The sequence below is a fragment of the Olea europaea genome, chromosome 12, assembly GCF_002742605.1.
Source record: "Olea europaea var. sylvestris chromosome 12, O_europaea_v1, whole genome shotgun sequence".
NCBI lineage: Eukaryota > Viridiplantae > Streptophyta > Magnoliopsida > Lamiales > Oleaceae > Olea > Olea europaea.
The window spans coordinates 25,363,621-25,374,301 of record NC_036248.1 but is presented as its reverse complement, the minus strand read 5'-3'; the positions used below and the strand labels follow the sequence as shown (position 1 = coordinate 25,374,301).

Sequence of the window (10,681 nt, the reverse complement as noted above, 5' to 3'; positions counted from 1 at the left end):
AGATAAGTCTTGTGTGTATGAGTTTATCTGTGAGTGATTTTGAGAATTAATTTTTTGATCGTTAGGAGAAAAGCGGTGTTCATCTGTGAGAGAAGAAGTCAAATATGACAGTTGAAATAATGACATAATAAAAAATCAATTTTTTGGGAGAAAAAATCACTCTTTTGGCTCTATGCGTATATATACACACACAATTGTACTTCAAAATTTGGAAAAAAAAATTGAAAAACCCAAAACCAAATTCAATTGAAACAACCATTCTCCGCCATCAACATTCACGAGAGGAACCTCTCACTTTTCATTACCAAACTTTGAAGCAAAACCCACTAGCCCAGCAATTCAAAACCCCATCCATAACTCCTTCCTGCCGGCGATTCAACAATTGGAAAAGGAAAATCGCAAATGACAAAATCGCAAACGATTCAGGCAGGAGCGCTGATGCCTACTCCCACCTCTCGTCGTTGCTACTTGCTTCCAGTCCTCCACAGCCGCCCGACAGTAACAATTGAAGCCCTAAACGAAGTGATAAGGTCAGTACATTACCGGTTTTGATTTAGTGATTTTTCTTCTCGCCCAGTGACTTCGGTCCAATAATTGTGATTTGAGCCTTTGTGAACAGTGAATATATGATTTTTGAATGGTTGAACTCATCTGCTTCCTTGGTCATTTGTCAATCTCTTGAATATGTCATTTTGTCAATTTATGATTTGTAAATTTGCTTTGGACAATTGATTTATGAATTGTGTTTCTGATATGTGAGATTTAGATTGAAAACTTCACCAAAAATTCAAAATAGAGGTGGCATTTTTAGAAAATGTGAAACCTTTAGGCAATGGTGAGATTTATTTTGTGATTATAGATAGAAAAATTAATTTTTCACTTATTGTTTGTGTTAGTTATGAAAGTACTTTTAAGTTAAATTTGTATATTCTTGTGATGAGCAAAATATCAATGAAAGGAATGTTTGAAATATACAAGTACACCTTGGTAGACTAGATTTTTGTTTGTGCTTAAACTTAAAAACATTTCTAATTTCTACAGCCAAGAACAAGTTAATAGGCTAATTCTCGATTCTCGAAACTTCTATGAACTAAAACCATTAAAATTTAAGAAAAAATTGAACCGATTGAACCCATCGATTAAATTTTGTTCACTTGGTTTCGATTCTTTTCTCCATCACTAGTTTTAGCATTTTTGTTTCATATAACTTTGTGCATGTAATTGGATTTTTTTTTTTTTTTTTTGATGTGTTTGATTGTGATTAAACTAGCCCCTCCCATCATTATTATTCTTCAAGTTCTTTTTTTGCCCTGATTAAATATACGTATGGTTTCTGTTCTTTATTTGGACACATCTCTGATTAAATCGTCATGATATGTTAAAATTATATTGTCAACTATATTATACCTAAATTTGATGATGAGCTTATTCAAATTAACTTTTGGTTGGAAAGGAACACCAGCATGATTATTTTTAAGAAAAAACTAATAAGTAATCATTTTGATAGCAAAATTTACACATTTACAAACTCTTTTATTAATATTTTTTTCCCATTATATCATGGATTCATTTGGTTTTGTAGAAGGTCAAACGAGGAATTCTTAATTGAACAATTTTGCAATATTGTGCTATGAATGCTTAAGACAAATGGGATGAAACAATATTTACAAACTCCCTAAAACATTTTACTCTATCATTTTGGTGGTTTAGAGGTCAAAAATAGAATTCTCGATAGGTCACTTCAGTAGACAAATGGCATTGCGATATACTATTGTTCTCGACAATTAACTACAGTAATTCTCGATAGATGGCTGAATACCGATAGATGAGTTAAGTCATCTGTCGAGACTAACTCTTGTTCTCGACAGATGAATTGACGAAACCCATAGTTACAGTCAGTTTTTCTCAATACATAACAGTTTCTCAAGAAATCAATTTGGCAGCCATTTGTACACGTCCAACATTGGTTCATCCGAACATTACACGTGTTTTTGGCATTAACATATACGAAATATTATGATCAGACATTTTTTGATTTGTTGGTGTAAATTGGTCCACAGGTCCATCTTTGGTTTATCCGAACGTTTCACGTGTGTTTGACATTAACATGTAGAAGTATTATGATCTAACCCATTTTTTGCTTTCTTTTGCAGATGAATTTTGAATTCCCCGCTACTGACAATGCATGATTGTGCGCCCACATTTCGCAAAAAGCATTTTCAAGTACCTAAAAATCGTTATGGAGTATTTTAATGGTTGATAGTGGGAAGATTTTTGCAACTCATGCCTTGGGTTCTTGGCCGAGGTTCCAAACATAAAATTCTTAGCCCAATTAATTCAACAAATAGTGTTCAGGTCCATCCGAACTGATAAGGCAAACGAATAGTGGTTCAATATACAAGGGCACTTGATTAGGTTCAAACTGCAAAAGTACGCGATCGTGAAAGGATTAAAATGTGGTCTCATTCTGGAAGGCGATCAATTTACTTGATTGATAGAAAAAAGGAGGCTCAAGGACAAATATTTCAAATCGATGGAGAATATTTCTTGTGCCAAACTCGAGAAGACTTTTCGTCGATCGTTGATGCTTCAAGCTGATCGATACAAGCTCAACCTTGCTCTAATTGTCGAAGCAATATTTAACGCTCCAGATAATAATATGGTTCTTAATACTGACACATTGTCAATCGTCGACCACCTCAACATATATTTTGACTACCCTTGGGATAGAGTGGGATATAATTGTCTATTGAGGGGATTTAGGGGTAGTTGGGTAAGAAAATTTCACGAGACTAAGAGAAAGAAGGAGAAGAAGATTAGTTATACAATCCACGGCTTTTCCATACTATGCATGTATGAATAATTATTTCAGATGACTTTTCATTATTTTAATACAAATATATTGTTATGTCTATGGAAAATCTTGTTACAATTGCATTTTTTTAGACAGATGTGGGCATTAAAGGTAGTACCTGAAATTGGTGAATGGTTTAGTTAGAGACCTGGTCAACAATCGCCACGACTTCTTAGCTGGACGTCTATAAAGCAACCGTAGCAACGTATACAATACATTCTCATTGTGTTGAATGCATGCAATCTTTTCATTTGCGTTGAATGCATGCAACCTTTTTATTTGGAAACTGTATACAATACATTCTCATTGACACTCAATTTATGTTTTCACAGCTACATGTGCATACAACATTGCGTCGCATTGACGACGAGCATACTCAATCATATATCTTCATGCTTATGCCGTTTGAAGATCGTACTATCCCTGCTTTGGACAACATTGTTAGGAATATTATCGTTCTACTGTTTCACACAAAGCACGTGGGCAGTGAAAGTAATGATGAATCGTCTATGGGGAAGGTAGCTGAAAAAAAAGACCAAAAAAAGAGGCTTGACGGATGTGACGTCTAGTGGTGATGACAAATCAGGTGAAAATAGTGATCATGACAAGTCAACTGATGATGACAGTGAAACTGGCAAAGGTGACAGTGGAGCTAGCAATGGTAAACATTCTTTTGGAGGGTATACGAGTCAATTTTCACGCCTTGCGTGCCCAAATATACTTTTTACGTGTAGCATTGTTGACATCGGACGACAAGCTACAACTTCTGGAGCAACTTGAACAAGAGCAAAAGTTGGGGAATTGTTATTGGATCAATGAATCCTCATTGAAATGCAACTTCGGACCGTGAAACTTGAAATCAATTAGCATATGACCTCTGAATTTGCAAGACCTAGGGAGTTCATATCCACACGTGACCCAATCCAATTCTATCACCCCTACAACTACGATAGATGTCGACAATGAGCCCAGAGTTACTGCAAATTACAGCAAGGTATGAGTGTTAATTGTTTAAAAGTTCATATGGTAAAACAATGTTGGATACCGTCATAGACACCAGCACGATTCCGACGTTACTGACATGGTCCTACCTAATGGTAAGTTCACGCCATTAGATTCATAATATTGATTTTAGGTAGTCGAGCAGATAATTTGATGTTCGTAGGCTATGTTATGTTATTATTTGGCATTTCGAAAAAGTAATTCAATCCATACTACTTTTGCATAGGCGACGTCACTGATTGTTGGTGGTGGCTATCATACCCATCGAAGGCAACGATGTGGTTAACACAAAAAGACGATGATCGACACGCGTTCGAGTTCTTGTAGCATCTACCAGGACTCCATACACTAGGGAGAGGAGAAAGAGAATAAAGAAATAAATGAGTCACTGTTTATTAGTACTATGCTTGAATCAATGTAATTTAATACTATCAATCCCATATTTGATTTATAGTTTATGGTTTACGGTTATCTTTGTAAGGCAAAGTGATCTCATGTTAAGTAAGTTGTATATCTACACTCAATTTTGTGATTGGATTGAATCTCTTGTTCTACTTATGGGGTTTCTTAAACTTTGAATTTTGTATTATGGCTTTTCGAACAATCGTGGAAAATTTTGTTCGAATTTAGAAAAATTCGAAACTTTTTGTGCTTCTATTTATTTGAGAATTGTTAAAACTTTATTGTAATTATTTGTTGTATTCCAGGGTTACTTTGAAAACTTTAGATAAATTCAGAAGTTTTGAATTTTAATGGAAATCTTGGCTTCAAAAAGATTGAAGAGATTCGGGTGAAAAGAGTTCACAATTATGAAGAATTCTTTTAATTGTTGTAAAAAAGTACTAGAAATGAAGCTATTTTACAGTTTTTGAAGAACGATGACATTTTGTTCAAATTAGTAAGAGAATCTTGTATAGATTTCTTATTATCTGTTATAGCAAGATAAAATTTGAAAAACATTAGCTTTTGGCTTGTTGAAAAAGGAGCTATTTTCAGTATTCCTAGAATAATTGTTGAGAACTTCTAGCAACTTATTCAGTCGTTGTCCCCTTCAAATACAAATTGTTTAATTTTTTTAATCTATGCTATTATGTAGTCAATTACACTATGGCACATGCCTCGTACTTGCCTCGCACTCGTATTTGTAGTTACACATTTTATCATTTCTTATTTCTCATAGTTGTTGGATTGTTAGATTAGCACAAGATATTTTTTTTATTTTTTATTTTTAGATTTCTTGATTGAATTCTGATTATGAGAATCTTCAGTTAGGGAAAAAGACTTGAGGACCATGATACAGTTAAGATAAAACAGTACTCATGAAAATTGATTACCACCAATTATATGTAGGAAACTTTAAGATAAAATGGTACACATGATTCACGATTCATAATTTCCATGAATTATGGACAAAGTTTAGGGGATAAAGGTACACTTAGACCTTAAACCATCACACCAATTGTCATTCAAGAAAATTTGATCTGTAATTTGGTGGTTGTGTACTAAATGACTATAATTGTTTCCCTCCAAGAATTTGATTATAAGAGCGTGGCAAAACTTTATTCTTAGTTGCACTTAAACACTTATCTAGCTTTGTTATACTTTAAAGGGAAAATTGCAGCCGAGGTACAAAACTTTTAGTTTATTAGCAGATTTTGCCCAAACCTTTAGTTTGTGCCATCTACGATACCAAACCTTTCAAAAACTCGCAGTGGAAGTCCAAATGGATGAAAACTGTTAATTTGATCGTTAGTTGACCAAATATTTAATATTGACCATTATTTTGACTAATTTTAAAAGGATAAAATGGTAACTTTACATTTTTCAACCAAAAAAAAATTACAATATATTAATAATGAAATTAAAATACAAAACACTATTCATCTTCTTCTCCAACCCCCCTCCCCCCCCCCTCACACACACACACTCACCCATCCAACCACCCACTTCACAAAACCAACACCCACCAAAAAATCGGCACCGACCAAAAGCCATTTTCTTATCAAATTTCCCTTTACTCATATCACCTCTCTTCTTTCCTTCTTAATACTAAATTCTTACGACTCCTTCACCCCAGCCATTTGACTGTTATTCTGAATTTTTGTTTGCTTGAATTATGTGTGAATTATTGTCATGTTTACTATAACTTGGTATTGTAATATTAATAACTATTTTGAAGTTTTATATAGATTATATGTTGAATTAGTGTCAAAAATTAGCTATTTCCACTTAATTTCATTGTACTTTTAGATCTTTGTGTTACATGGAACCAGTTATATAGCTTAATTTGATGTGGGTATTCAGAGACTCGTTTTGAGTAGAAGGGATCTAATTGCTTTGAGTTTTCTCGTAGATCTAGTAATGCATCAAATGGAGTGGGGAAAAACCTCTAATTTAATGGCAATAAGACTTTCTTCTTGTCATAATCTGGGATCAACTTCATAAAAGGAGTCGAGAAATTGATTGAGAATAAGGTTTTGTTGCCTCTATTTTGTTTGTTATGGATTTAATTTTAAAGAAATGTCTTGGACAAAGTGAGATCTAGATCTGTACTTAAAGCTTCCAAAGTAAGCAGTTTGGTTGATGGTAATTGTTGATGACTTCATCAAAGTTCAATTTAAATGATGTTTATGCGTCGTTCCTTGTATTGGTTAAGCGTCAAATTTTGCTGCAACAATTATTAAGGATGGTTTCTTGATTTTTAGTCTTGATGTTCAGAATGTATCTAAGTAGGTAAATCAGTTTTTGTTCCCCTCGAATCACACCTATACTAGATTTGAGATCCATTCATTAACAACATTCTACACAACAAAACTCTGGAGGAATGAAGCCGTTCAAGCCAGTTTGGACTGAGATCAAGCTCTCACAGTGTGTGTTTTGGTGGGTGTTGGTTTTGGGAAGTGGGTGGGTGGATGGGTGAGTGTGTGTGAGGGGGAGGGTGGAGAAGAAGATGAATAGTATTTTTGTATTTTGATTTAATTATTAATATATTGTAATTATTATTTTTTTGTTGAAAAATGTAAAGTTACCATTTTATCATTTTAAAATTAGTCAAAATAATGGTCAATGTTAAATCTTTGGTCAACTAACGGTCAAATTAACAATTTCCATCCATTTGGACTTCCACTGCGAGTTTTTGAAAGGTTTGGTATCGTAGATGGCACAAACTAAAGGTTTGGGCAAAGTCTGCTAATAAACGAAAGGTTTGGTACCTCGGCTGCAATTTTTCCTACTTTATACATCAAACATTTACAAAAAGTTTCACTCAACACAACCATATCGATATAATGAGTTCGTCATGGGAAGCAACGAACCGTTCAACTTGAATGAGCCTCTGCCAATACTCGATTCGTCCCCATTTTTTCCATCATAATTTCGTCGGATGATGAGGAAGTCAACCCTCAAAATGGTAGGAAAGTCATTTCAAGCAAAGCCTTGCAATTATCTAATAGTGTACTTGTTGATGTGTTCGAGTTCATGATTTCATATGAAGATGAATCCAACAATGATGAGTCGTTGGTGATGGTTCCACCTCCTGAGATAATTGTAATAAGCTTGGATGATTCTGAAGAAGACAGTGGTAGGGAACATTCAAATGTCAACAACAGTTGAAGTGAGCAAGCCCTTTTCCTCCCTAAGTCCTTCTCAAGGAAAGGATACTCATACATTCAAATGTACGACCCTTACTCCATTCCTTAGGAATGGCGGGTTAATTACGTATGTCTATGTACTAAATTATGTATTATAGTTTTGTAAGGGATGAATATGGTAATGTCTTTACCAAACGTTCTGCAATGACATAACTTTTATGCATCTTAGTTGTAGTTAAATTTTATGCTTTGCACCAATTGTCGAGAATGAAGGATCTGTCGGGAGTGACAGTTTAATTGTCATGATGTTATGCAATATTTTGTCGATATAAGTATTTTGCATGTGAACTTAAACACGACTAATATCTGCAAGGGATATTGAAATAAAAATGATAACATAAGTTCGAAATGATAATGTAAGTTGAAAATGTGTTTGGGAACAACATGTCCCTTGTGAATCTTATTTGTAGTTTGAGTTTCTACTTTGCAATTATCTGTCGAGAATGATAGAAACCTTATGTGGGGACCGACAATTTAATCGTCGAGATGTTACGCAATATTTTATTTATGTAATTGTTTTGCTTATCAACTTAACCCGACTAATGTCTGCAAACGATAATGAAATGAAATTAATTCTACGTCTATTTCCTGCAATTATATGTTTCAGGTGATGAATTTTCGAATCTTTTATTGTAACTTCATTAGTCAGATGCTAGGCTAAACACATTAGAGTTCAGATGAAGATAAAAATATTTTTTATTCGTTTGAATTCAAATACCATATATTAGTTTATTTATGTTATTGATTGATATTGCATGCTTATGGATTATTGAACACTTGATCATCAATTAAATAATGTGTTGTTTATGATACTTTTAGAAGGTTTGAAATAGGTCTAGAACAATGCAATAATCAACTTAAGGCTCAACAAACATCAGGAATAGTAATTTATGGCTTATGCAATCAAATGATTAATTGTGCAAGTGAATACATTGCTTCACATACGAATTCAAGATATGAGTATTTTGAGTCATGCTTGTTTGGCTTACTTAGGTGGAGATAGTTAAATAACATAAAATTATTGATTGTCAATTATACATAACTTATACTAGAGAACATATATTGATAACTGAAACGTAAGAATAATAGGTGGAGTCGGAATTTCAACAACAACAAAATTCTCTTCTTTTTTTTTTTTAATTTTTTTATCACATTCGAGTTTGATATTGAATTAAAAGGATTCAACTTAAAATCTATTTTTCATGGAACGATACTTTTACTCCTAGCTATTACTTACAACTATATCATATGCTTGTGAGGTTTCACCAAATTAAGTGACTTCAAGTCTTTTTTCTTTTTCCTTTTTTATCCAAAAGTTACTTGTTAATACTACTTGGATACTTGTTAAAGTTTTATTTTTTCATAAGTTTAAATAAATTAATAAATTGTATGTTGATAAGTTTGTATTTTAGGACAAAATATAGTTCTATCTTATAAAATTTAGGTTTCTTTTTCAAATTTCTAGCTGATCATTGGATAACCAGGGAGATAGGTGTTCACCTTGAAAAATGTACCTTCAACATGGTCAACAGCTTGCATATTTACGTAGATGCTCTCCTAGACACTAGGATGCAACTATTAGTCATCTGTGGAGGCTGCGAACACTCTAATGATCAAGTTAGTCAGTAATGATAGGATATGGTTTGGTACATTTGTAATGTGAGCCACTAAGAGATAGGCATAGGTAAATGTAAATAACGAGAGAGAGAGAGAGAGAGCAATATATATGTGTGTGTCTGCGCGCTTTGGATTGCATTACCTTCAAATGGCTAAGTGTTTGAGTTTATATGGTGGTGAATGTGGAGTACCAATCGTAGGATGAGAAAAGACATGGATTCATCTGGCGGCAAGGGCGTCGCATGACTCTTCCTAAGTATCAATTCGTCAATCACTGGTTGCTGGTATTTAATATAGCATTTAATGCTCTGTGAAAAGTAGACTAGCTTCTTGACCTTTAAGCATCTGCTATAGAAATGTCACATCAATTAATTATAAATTTTTTTTTATAAAGATCTATTTAAGACATGTGGAACGGGAGATGCTTCTCATTAGTTAAGCAACTCATCACTTCAGGCATCTTTCTGCGGCAAACTTTTTTAAAGATTGTTGAATGTTGCATTAAATGCTCATCAACTTATGATCGACGGATTGACTCATAGGAGGGACATGGGACACACTTACTACTAGATGAATCAACGTATCTCATTCTACGGTGAGTACTCCACATCCACAACTATATAAAGTATAAAGTCACACACTTAGCCATTAGAAGGTAATGCAATTCAACACATTCACATATATAAATTGCTCTCTTCCTCTTGTAATTTACATTTTCATATACGCATCTTTCAGTGACTTATGTTACAAACATACCATACCATATCCTAATACCGTCGATTGACTTGACTGTCAAATGCTCATGGCAGCCTTCACTACCACTTTAGAAGGCCATGGTGACCAACTGTTTTATCCTAGTGCGTAAGAGAGTGTCTACAAGAAGTTACAAACTGTTGGCCACATTGGAAATACATTTTTGGAAGTCGACAATAGTCAATAAGCACTAATAAAATGGTCGTTATTGAGATATGAAGATATTTTTAAGTGCAACAATTTACATTTGTTGTTGGAATGGTATTTTTGCAAGTAGAAATGATTTGGGTTTGTAAATAATTTGTGAACAGGTAAGAAATAGTATAAAATTTCCTCAAACGTATAGAGTTTATACCACAGAAATGCCATCACAAATGGATATCGTTTAAAACTATAAGAATCCTTCGAGTAAACAATAAGTTGTGTCTAGCCTATAGAGATTTTTTTGAGAATATATTTTGTGAAAAAATGATTGTCTTTTGGAATAGATTTTGAGAATTTTTTATTTTTTATTTATTTATTTTTTTTTTTGAGAATGTGTAGTGAAAAAATAAGTAAAAGTTACGGATCCACGTTAAAATTGTTTTACTAGGAAAACTTAAGGAATTAATACATAAATTCTAGTTCTAAAGATTACATTTTATAAATAACAAACTCACTAAAATATTTTAAAAACCACGTGATAAATAAATTTATTAAATATTAAATTATAATATAATATACATTAATTATTTCCACTCCATGCCACCTCACCCCACTACACCACCTTCCCTTCACCTCTCCACCGAAGATGGCCATCGTCTCT

General features: G+C 33.4%; 1 long non-coding RNA gene across 3 annotated transcripts; it reads left to right on the top strand.

The window, feature by feature from the left end:
* Positions 1-229: 229 nt before the first annotated feature.
* On the top strand, positions 230-4,410 carry LOC111406183. 3 transcript variants are annotated; one of them, XR_002704951.1, is made up of 4 exons: positions 230-530; positions 2,154-3,059; positions 3,187-3,951; positions 4,083-4,410. It is a non-coding gene; the product is annotated as an uncharacterized LOC111406183 (long non-coding RNA). The 3 variants fall into 3 exon arrangements; XR_002704950.1 differs by having other exon boundaries at positions 2,154-3,848; XR_002704949.1 differs by having other exon boundaries at positions 2,154-3,951.
* Positions 4,411-10,681: the final 6,271 nt, after the last annotated feature.